Source organism: Pan paniscus, chromosome 1 (genome assembly GCF_029289425.2).
Source record: "Pan paniscus chromosome 1, NHGRI_mPanPan1-v2.0_pri, whole genome shotgun sequence".
Classification (NCBI taxonomy): Eukaryota; Metazoa; Chordata; class Mammalia; order Primates; family Hominidae; genus Pan; species Pan paniscus.
This window is the reverse complement of record NC_073249.2, coordinates 60,611,054-60,621,846: the sequence shown is the minus strand read 5'-3', so window position 1 is coordinate 60,621,846 and position 10,793 is coordinate 60,611,054. Positions and strand designations below refer to the sequence as shown.

At 40.4% G+C, this 10,793-nt stretch overlaps 1 pseudogene; it reads right to left on the bottom strand.

Moving 5' to 3' along the window:
• Window positions 1-209: 209 nt before the first annotated feature.
• LOC100969972 (glyceraldehyde-3-phosphate dehydrogenase-like) lies at window positions 210-9,864 on the bottom strand (annotated as a pseudogene).
• Between the last annotated feature and the right edge of the window lie 929 nt (window positions 9,865-10,793).

Here is a 10,793-nt window from a genome sequence, read left to right as displayed (position 1 = left end):
TTATTGCCACTTTTAGAATGGTAGTAAACCAGGAACAAAATAAAGAAGTAAATAGCTAGATCTCCTTCTTCTGTTTTTAGACTTCTCATTAGTGCTTCTCATTGTGAAAATAGTGAGTCATTCGATATAGTTACTCAAGTGATGCATTTCTTTCAGATATGTCATATTTGACATAGAGTATATCCGAAAGAAAAGAATAGCACAAAAAAACAGGATGATATATTGAAAAACATGAGAAATACATTCAGGCAAAGCATGAGATTCATGAAATAATCAATTATAAAATGTCTCTTAGGTCTTCCTTTTTCCAAAAAAATAGACTCGACAAACTACCTACACTTTTTTCAGCTCAATATAAAAATTAAAAAAAAACTTGATGTAAAACCCATCTTCACTCCTACGAGCCTTAAAGGCCAGTTACAGTGACAATCTGTGAGTTGTTTAATCACATCTAGTCTCAATAGAACAAAAAATAATTTCTTTTTTTCCATTCTTCTTCTTTTTTTTAATGAGTATAGGGGAATTTATTGATGGTCAGAACAAGGCAGGGCTACCAAAGCTCCTCCCTCTTCAGGGAGTCTGCATGAAAACAGTGAGGAGAGGAAATTCTCAGTATGGTGTGGGCTGAGTGGAGCAGGGACTCCTCAGCAGCTAAGGGCCTCTCTCTTCCTCTTTTAGTCTCATTGAGGCTGATGGTATGGAGGTCTACTCCTTGGAGGTCATGTAGACCACAAGGTCCACCACTCTGTTGCTGTAGCCAAATCTATCAATGCCAGCCCCAGCATCGATGGTGGAAGAGTGAGTGTCACTGTTAAAGTCAGACAAGACAGCCTGGTGCTCAGTGTAGCCCAGGATGCTCTTGAGGGGGCTTCCAGTGCCTGCTTCACCACCTTCTTGATGTTATCATATTTGGCAGGTTTCTCCAAACGGCAGGTTAGGTCCATGAGTGAGATGTTGGTAGTGGGAACACAGGAGGCTATACCAGTGAGGTTTGACCTTGACCACAGCCTTGGAAGCACAAGTAGATGCAGGGATGATGTTTTGGAGAGCCCTGTGGCCATCATGCCACAGTTTCCCAAAGGGGGCATCCACAGCCTTCTATGTGGCAGTGATGGCATATACTGAGGTCGTGAGTCCCTCCATGATGCTGAAGTTGCCATGGATGACCTTGGCCAGGGGACCTAAGAAGTTGGTGGCCCAAAAGGCATTGCTGACCATCTTGAGGCTGTTTTCATACTTCTCATGGTACATGCCCATCATGAACATAAGGATGTCACCAGAGGGGGCAGAGATAATGACCCGTTTGGCTCCCCCATTAAATGAGTCATAGCCATCTCCATGATAGTGAAGATATCACCGGACTCCACAACATAATTAGCATAAACATCAGCTCATTTTATTTTGGTGTGATCTTGCTCTTGAAAGATGGTAATGGGATTCCCTTTGATGACAAGCTTCCTTTTCTCAGCCTTGACAGTGACATGAAACCTGCCATGGGTGGAATCAAACAAGAACACTTAGACTATGCAGTTGAGGTCAATGAAAGGGTCATTGATGGTGACAATATCTCTTTCGCCAGAGTTAAAAGGAGACCTGGTGACAGGTCCTCGATATGGCCAAATTTGTTTACTTCAGCCTTCACTTTCATTATGGTGTTTCATGGATGCAGCTGGTGCTGCATGAGATGTGGCTGTCTGTCGAATGAGAGGAGCAGAGAGCCAAAATAACTTCATATGTAGCATCTATTAATAATTAAAGTAAAAATATAATTACATATAGTATTTTATTTAGAAAAGGAAAATATCATTCAGGTTTGTTGAATTACATCATCCTATGGTGAGGATAACTTTAAGATAGTAGATACCCACAAAGAAGTCATATATAATCTACATTCTCTATAAGATGAGGCACCAAAACCCTTTATAAATCTGAACTACATCAGTGATACAAGTAAAAACAACATTTTTCCCTTTCAATCAAACAAACCAAAAAGTATTTCTTTCAGCACAATTTTGTCAATTTTTTTTTCTTTTTTCTTTTATTTTGAGACAGAGTCTCACTCTGTCACCCAGGCTGGAGCACAATGGTGTGATTCCAGCCCACTGCAACCTCTGCCTCCCTGGTTTAAGTGATTCTCCTGCCTCAGCCTCCCAAGTAGCTGGGATTACAGGTGTGCACCACCACACCCAGCAATTTTATATTTTTAGTAGAGATGGGGTTTCACCATGTTAGCCAGGCTGATTTGGAACTCCTGGCCTCAGGTGATCTGCCTGCCTTGGCCTCCCAAAGTGCTGGGATTACAGGCATGAGCCACTGAGCCTGAACAAAAAATTTTTATTGACACTTTCAGTTCTATTATATTCCTGGAAAAATATACTTATTATTTTGTTGTTGTTACTAATTTTGTAGAGAGCTTCAAAAAGTTGCATTTTGTTTTTGCAATTCTTTTGTCAAGAATATCTTATTTAAAATTTCTGGGCTGCTTGGACTTCCGGAGAAGAATGATCACTTCTGGTGTTTCTTCACAAATGAGAGGAAGAGATTGAAGACTCTGAAGTAAAGAAAGAAATGGAACAGATGAAGGCAAGGCATTGGATAATTACAGGGTGCAATTACATTGAAATTACAGTACTAATGCTAGTTAATACAAGTAATACATAGTTGGTCTCTATATAATCAGATCTTTCTTTTAACCTGTTCAAACTTTATTAAATGCCTTGGGAAAATATATTATGCATATTATCCCATGTAAATATTAAATGCAATATATGTGTATAAGGTTTTTAAGAGTAAAACTTCATAAACTATAAGTATTATAATTACTTTTTATTAGTATAGGCTATACATATACCCTTTCAAAAATTTTTGATTTTAGAGCACAATGTTTTTCATTCCTAACCAGCTCATAGTATGACATAGCTTTGATATTGATACCCTCCAAATCTGCAATGTTGGAGGCAATGCTTAATGGGAGGTGTTTGGATCATGAGGCCAGATCTTGCATGAATATCTTGGTGATATCCTTGAAGTAATGAGTGAGTTCTTGCTCTACTATTAGGTTCTGTGAGAAATGATTTTTAAAAAGAGCTTGGCATCTCCCTACCCTCTCTCTTGCCACCCCTCTTGTCATGTGATCTCTGCACACATTAACTCCCCTTTGCCTTTTGTGATGAGTGGAAGCGTCCTGAGGCCCTCACTGGAGTTATGCTTCTTGTAGGGCATGGAAAACTGTAAACCAGGACAGGTGCAGTGGCTTACACCTGTAACCAGCACTTTGGGCAGATCACTTGAGATCAGGAGTTTGAGACCAGCCTGCCCAACATGGTGAAACCCTCTCTTTACTAAAACCAGCTGGATGTGGTGGCACACACCTGTAATCACAGCTACTCAGGAAGTAGACTCAGGAATTACTTGAACCCGAGAGGTTGAGGTTGCAGTGAGCTGAGATCGTGCCACTGCACTCCAGCCTGAGTGGCAGAGTGAGGCTCTGTCAAAACAACAACAACAACAACAAAAACAAACAAACAAACAAAGAACTATGAGTCAAATAAATCTCTTTCCTTTATAAATTGATTAATTGCCCAGGTATTCCTTTATAACAACACAGAGTCAGACAAGTTACTTCACATATTATAAGCAGCATTGACATGTGGAAAGGTTATAATTTTGATGCAAATATTAAAAGGATTTTTAGGAAAATTTGCAAATCTCAAACTGTGTCAGAAACATTAGTAATTCACTATTACAATAAAACAAATCACTTACATATAGATTATATGATTATAAATATCTAGGTTGATTTCACTCGGATCAAATTTTACTGTTATATTTAAAATATAAATTTATCATTGGAAACATATTCTTTTCTAAAAGAAAACTAGAATGGTTTACTAATGCATTTTGGGGGCATATTTGATATTTATTAATAAAGGTTCTCTGTGAAGTAACGTGATATTAGATTATTTTTATAGCAAACTCTGTTTTTAGCTTCTCAACAAATTGCATATGCTAGCCCTGAGGAAAAATTTTAAAAATTATGTCCATTTGGATTTTTCACCCTTATTTATCTCCTAAATACATATTTTCCTTGAGTATCAAGAGTCTTAAAACTTTTACTACTAAAATATTTTTTGCTAAAGTAATTATAAATACAAATTTGTTTAAGAGCTATAAATATTTTATAAGTTAAGAATTATTATATATCATTAGTTCCTTCCATTATATTAAATATACTTGCATAAGTATATAAAAGAAATAATGAGGAAAAAATAGGTAGAAAGTATTAAGTGCAGCCGTGTATTTAATTCAAGGATATTGCTATGGCTCTTAAAAATCCAAATGGGAAATATTAAATAAAGAAACACCACCTGTGCATAGAAAACAATTTTAATAATTAAAGTGGGTTACTTTTCCCTATGATTACAAGTGTTTTGTTGTTGTTGTTGTTGTTTGTTTTACAAAATATGTTAAGATAACCAAAGAAACTTTTTAAAAAGTCTCAGCAGTTATGTTTTTAACTCAAGGATAATGAATAAAACAATTTTTAGTTTATGTTCTAAGCAATGAAACAGTCTAACAGTTGAATCACATTAATTACAGAGTTGCTGGATAAAAAAAAAAGTATAATTGAAATCACTACTTTTCTCCCAATTTTACTTGTTTGGAACGTATAGAATAGGGAAGTTTTAAAATAATATGGCTTTAAAGTCTTCAAAAATAGGGTTAATAACATTCAATTTTATGTATTTTCTTAATCATATTTATAATTAACATGTATCCTTTTGGGCCCATCATTTCATTACTGTAGAATTTTGACAAATCATATTGTCTACTCTTGAGTCATCTCATTTGGGAAGTAATTTGGACCAACAGCAGAGGTTCATACCTTAGGGTACTGAGCCTGACTGCTGCTGTACAGGTAATTTATGAACTCATGTATAACTTCACCAATGTGTGTGTGTGTGTTCCTCCTTACCTTGTGTAATTTATGGGGACTTGTCTAACACACTTAGTAGAGTTTATCTTCCATACAACACAATCACATAATGCCCAGTTTTAGGTATTTTTGTTTTAAATTCCTTCAAATGTTCTTGTGATCTCAGCTGGCATTCTTCTTCCTAGAATTAAACAAACAAACAAAAATCATGTGACCAAATAAATACACAATTAAGTAACCAAAAATTACACAGATTTGTTTAAATAGAAATAAAAAGTCTAGAGAAAATGTTTTTCAAATGTATTTATTTTAAAACCACATCTAAAATTGTATTTATTGTGTGCAATATGATGTTTTGAAGTATAAATATATTGTGGAATTGTTAAATATAGCTAACTGAAAAGTGTACCCACACAGTTAAAATTTTTGTGGTTAGGTTACTAGGTATTTTATTCTCTTTGAAGCAGTTGTGAATGGGAGTTCACTCATGATTTGGCTCTGTTTGTCTGTTGTTGGTGTATAGGAATGCTTGTGATTTTTGCACATTCATTTTGTATTCTGAGATTTGCTGAAGTTGCTTATCAGCTTAAGGAGATTTTGGGCTGAGACAATGGGGTTTTCTAAATCTACTATAATGTCATCTGCAAACAGAGACAATTTGACTTCCTCTTTTCCTAATTGAATACCCATTATTTCTTTCTCCTGCCTGATTGCCCTGGCCAGAACTTCCAATACTATGTTGAATAGGAGTGGTGAGAGACAGCATCACTGTCTTGTGCCAATTTTCAGAGGGAATACTTCCAGTTTTTGCCCATTCCTCAAGGATCTAGAACTAGAAATACCATTTGACCCAGCCATCCCATTACTGTGTATATACCCAAAGGATTATAAATCACGCTGCTGTAAAGACACATACACATGTATGTTTATTGAGGCACTATTCACAATAACAAAGACTTGGAACCAACCCAAATGTCCATCAGTGATAGACTGGATTAAGAAAACGTGGCACATATACACCGTGGAATGCTATGCAGCCATAAAAAAGGATGAGTTCATGTCCTTTGTAGGGACATGGATGAAGCTAGAAACCATCATTCTGAGCAAACTAACACAAGGGCAGAAAACCAAACACCACATGTTCTCACTCATAGGTTGGAATTGAACAATGAGAACACTTGGACACAAGGTGGGGAACATCACACACCAGGGCCTGTTGTGGGGTGGGTGGAGGGGGGAGGATAGCATTAGGAGATATACCTAATGTAAATGACGAGTTAATGGGTGCAGCACACCAGCATGGCACATGTATATATATGTAACAAACCTACACGTTGTGCACGTGTACCCTAGAATCTGAAAGTATAATAAAAAAAAAAGACAAAAAATTTTGTGGTTAGGAAAATTAACATCACTCTCTTAGCATTTTTCAGTATGCAATATATTGTCATTAACTATAATCACCATTCTGCACAGTAGATCTTGCCAACCTATTACTCCTATCTAACTGTAAATATGTATCAATTGACCAAAATCTACTCAATCCCCACTCCTCCCTACCTATTGCAGCCTCTAGTAAACAAAGTTATAACCTCTGTTTGTATAAAGTCAACTTTTTAAGATTCTTCACATAAGTGGGATCATGCAGCATTTTTCTTTTTGTTCCCGGCTTATTTCATTTAACAAAAGTTTTCCAGGTTCATCCATGTTGTCACAAATGACAGAATTTCCATAATTTTTTATTTTTTATGTCTAATCTGTATTTTTTATTTTTTATGTCTAATCATTATGCTGAGGAGAGGGTTCAAGTCTCATGTTTATTGCGGTAGATAAGATATATAATCAACATAAGTGTCCCTCAAAGGATAAATGGACAAAAAAAGAGGCATATACATATCTATGCACATACAATTGAACACTAATAAGCTGTAAAAAAGAAAAAATTCTATAGAAACTTAAATAGTAATATTGTATAAAAGCATCTTTTTGTTGGAGAACATTCAAATGCTTTCCTTTTTAAGGAGGATTTTCAGTCTGGAGGTCTTTCACATTGCCATATGCATTAAATATATATGGGAGTTTAGTATAAGTAAAATTTTCTGTAAACCTAATGTCAGATGATGTGAAATCCAGATGAAGCTCAGCTTTCAATATCTCAATCACAGTAATACAGAAAAAGAAAACTATTCAAACTTGGAAAGAAACACAGTAGTATATTAATGGTGAGGACTGGTTTATTTGCTAACTCTAGTCTGTTTATTGCATTCCTCATTTCTTGTCTAACCTGGGGGCCCAATTCCATAGATATTTTTCAAATATATACATCTTGGAGTGTTAGATAGTTTATGAGAGTAACTGATAGGCAGAAATGTAAAAATGTACAAGAAGGCTCTGCAGAAACTGTGGTAGCATAGTAACGTTGTAGCAATTCAAAATGATAACTTGCTGTGATTAGAATTTTCAGAGTGGCATCAGCCAAGTGGCTGAGTAGACTTACCTTATATGCTCATATTCCTTATAAAAAAGGACCAAAACAAGAAATAAACCATGATATTTTCTTTTTTTATTTTAATTTTTTTAGTATTTATTGATCATTCTTGGGTGTTTCTCGGAGAGGGGGATTTGGCAGGGTCATAGGACAATAGTGGAGGGAAGGTCAGCAGATAAACGTGTGAACAAAGGTCTCTGGTTTTCCTAGGCAAGGGGCCCCACTGCCTTCCGCAGTGTTTGTGTCCCTGGGTACCTGAGATTAGGGAGTGATGATGACTGTTAACGAGTATGCTGCCTTCAAGTATCTGTCCAACAAAGGACCATCTTGCACCGCCCTTAATCCATTTAACCCTTAGTGGACACAGCACATGTTTCAGAGAGCACGGGGTTGGGGGTAAGGTTATAGATTAACAGCATCCCAAAGCAGAAGAATTTTTCTTAGTACAGAACAAAATGGAGTCTCCTATGTCTACTTCTTTCTACACAGACACAGTAACAATCTGATCTCTCTTTCTCTTCCCCACATTTCCCCCTTTTCTATTCGACAAAACCGCCATCATCATCATGGCCCGTTCTCAATGAGCTGTTGGGTACACCTCCCAGACGGGGTGGCGGCCTGGCAGAGGGGCTCCTCACTTCCCAGATGGGGTGGCCGGGCAGAGGTGCCCCCCACCTCCCAGATGGGGTGGCAGCCGGGCGGGGGCTGCCCCCCACCTCCCGGATGGGGCAGCTGCCGGGCGGAGACGCTGCTCACTTCCCAGATGGGGCGGCTGCCGGGCAGAGGGGCTCCTCACTTCCCAGAAAGGGCGGCCTGTCAGAGACGCTCCTCACCTCCCAGACGGGGTGGCAGTGGGGCAGAGACACTCCTCAGTTCCCAGACGGGGTCGTGGCCCGGCAGAAGCGCTCTTCACATCTCAGACGGGGCGGCGGGGCAGAGGCGCTCCCCACATCCCAGACGATGGGTGGCCGGGCAGATGCTCCTCACTTCCTAGACGGGATGACGGCTGGGAAGAGGCGCTCCTCACTTCCCAGACTGGGCGGCCGGGCAGAGGGGCTCCTCACATCCCAGATGATGGGTGGCCAGGCAGAGACGCTCCTCACTTCCTAGATGGGGTGGCGGCCCGGCAGAGGCTGCAATCGGCACTTTGGGAGGTCAAGGCAGGTGGCTGGGAGGAGGAGGTTGTAGTGAGCCGAGACCACGCCACTGCACTCCAGCCTGGGAAACATTGAGCACTGAGTGAGCGAGACTCCGTCTGCAATACCGGCACCTCGGGAGGCCGAGGCTGCCAGATCACTCACCGTCAGGGGCTGGAGACCAGCCCGGCCAACACAGTGAAACCCCGTCTCCACCAAAAAATACGAAAACCAGTCAGGCGTGGCAGTGCACGCCTGCAATCCCAGGCACTAGGCAGGCTGAGGCAGGAGAATCAGGCAGGGAGGTTGCAGTGAGCCGAGATGGTGGCAGCACAGTCCAGCCTCAGCTGGGCATCAGAGGGAGACTGTGCAAAGGGGAGAGGGGAGAGGGGAGAGGGGAGAGGGGATATTTTCATTAGAGTGACTGAAGAAGTACACTGGAGAGAACTAGGAGAACAGTGAAATCTCAGAGAACAGTGATCACAAAAGCCCAGGATAGGACCATAAAGAAGGGAGCAAGGTATTCTTCCTCTGCCACACTGTCTCTCTTGCTGAAATTGGCTTGAAGTCAGAGGGGACTTCTTACCAAAGATCTCTAGATATAATAGACATCCCTAGTGGCTTCTGTTGTTGCCATGAATGCTAGCAATTTCTGCTTCATTAGAAATCTCAAGCTCTCAAAATCCCCAGATACTGTTCGGAGAGTAGCTGGGAATTCATGCAGCTACATTGCCTCAAAGTAGAAGTCTGCCTTCAGCACCCCGACTCCCACATCCTAAGCTGCTATGGCTCAGTGTCTTCTTGAAACTGAAACCACTACTAGAGTAAGTCTTATCCTAGGGGCTAGGAGCAACTGACCCTCTCCATACCTAAGGTTTCTCTGTAATTTGCCCAGATTCACACAAGTGCCTGCAATACCACCTCCCCAGCTGCCTGGAGCCTAGGACAGATGTAATGACCAAGACCCCAGCCTCTAAACCTGTGCAACATACCACTACCCCAGTGAACTGGTGGGCCTGCACAGTACAGAAGCCACTAGTCAGCCCAGCCTGCTGCACATTTACATGTCTACTTAGCCCAACACCAGGTCCTATGACTGGCATAGACTCACCACAGATTGCTTCAGATACACCCAGGCTTGACACATTCTCATCCACTCATGTACATACCAACAGCCAGTCTGGTGGCTAGACAGACTGAGGCAAGGTCAAAGGGCTCCCACGGTATCTGCATCCTCCTGCATCTGGTTTAACAGCCATCTGGGGCAGCCTCATCCCTGCAGAGAAACTGCCACAATGCCACATGGCCCAATCATGCCTACTCACCCTCACTCTTAGCCTGACAGCTGTCTGGGAGTGACCCTTCTCCTGAAGACAGACCACAAGAAGGTCACCAGGCACTGCTATGCCTGAACACACTCAGCCCAACATCCAGTCTGGTGGCAATCCTGTCCCCCAACGGAGATAGTCACACAGTCTTCAGGTTGGCTATGCCAGTGTGTGTCCAAGCCTGGCCCAGCAACCAGCCTGTGGACAGCAACAACCTACACAGAGGGCCACAAAATAGCCTTTTGGCCCTCTGTGCCTGCAAGCAATATGACAATCAGCCTAGCTTCTGCTCCCAGTGGAATCATGCCACTGCCATCACAAACTCCTAAGGATCTTAGGTCATTGGGGCAATTATAGCCTTCACTGAAGATTACAGCTAATGAAAATGCACAGAGACCTCACTACTGAACCCACCCAGAACGAAAGTCAATGCATTATATGGATAGGAATATCCAGATTAAAAAGCTCAAAGGTATATAATTGGATTCAACCCAAAAGAATCCTCTCTAAGGCACATTATATTCAAACCATCAGGTTAAAGACAAAGAAATAATTCTAAAAACATCAAAACAATCAAGTCACACATGAAGGAATTTCCGTTAGACTCACAGAAGATTTCTTAGCAAAAACATTACAGTCTAAGAGAGAATTAGGTATTATATTTAAAGTACTAAAAAAAGTCACCTAAAATACTGTATCCAGCAAAGCTATACTTCAGAAATGGGAGATAAATGAAGATCTTTCCAGACAAGCAGTAGCTGAGGGAATTCATCACTCACTAGACCAGCCTTAGGAAGAATGCTTGAGAGTGCTACAACTGAAACAAAAGGATGATAATAACTAACATAGAAACATGTGAAAGCATAAAATTCACCAGTAAAGGAAAATTCATAAATTTAACTCAG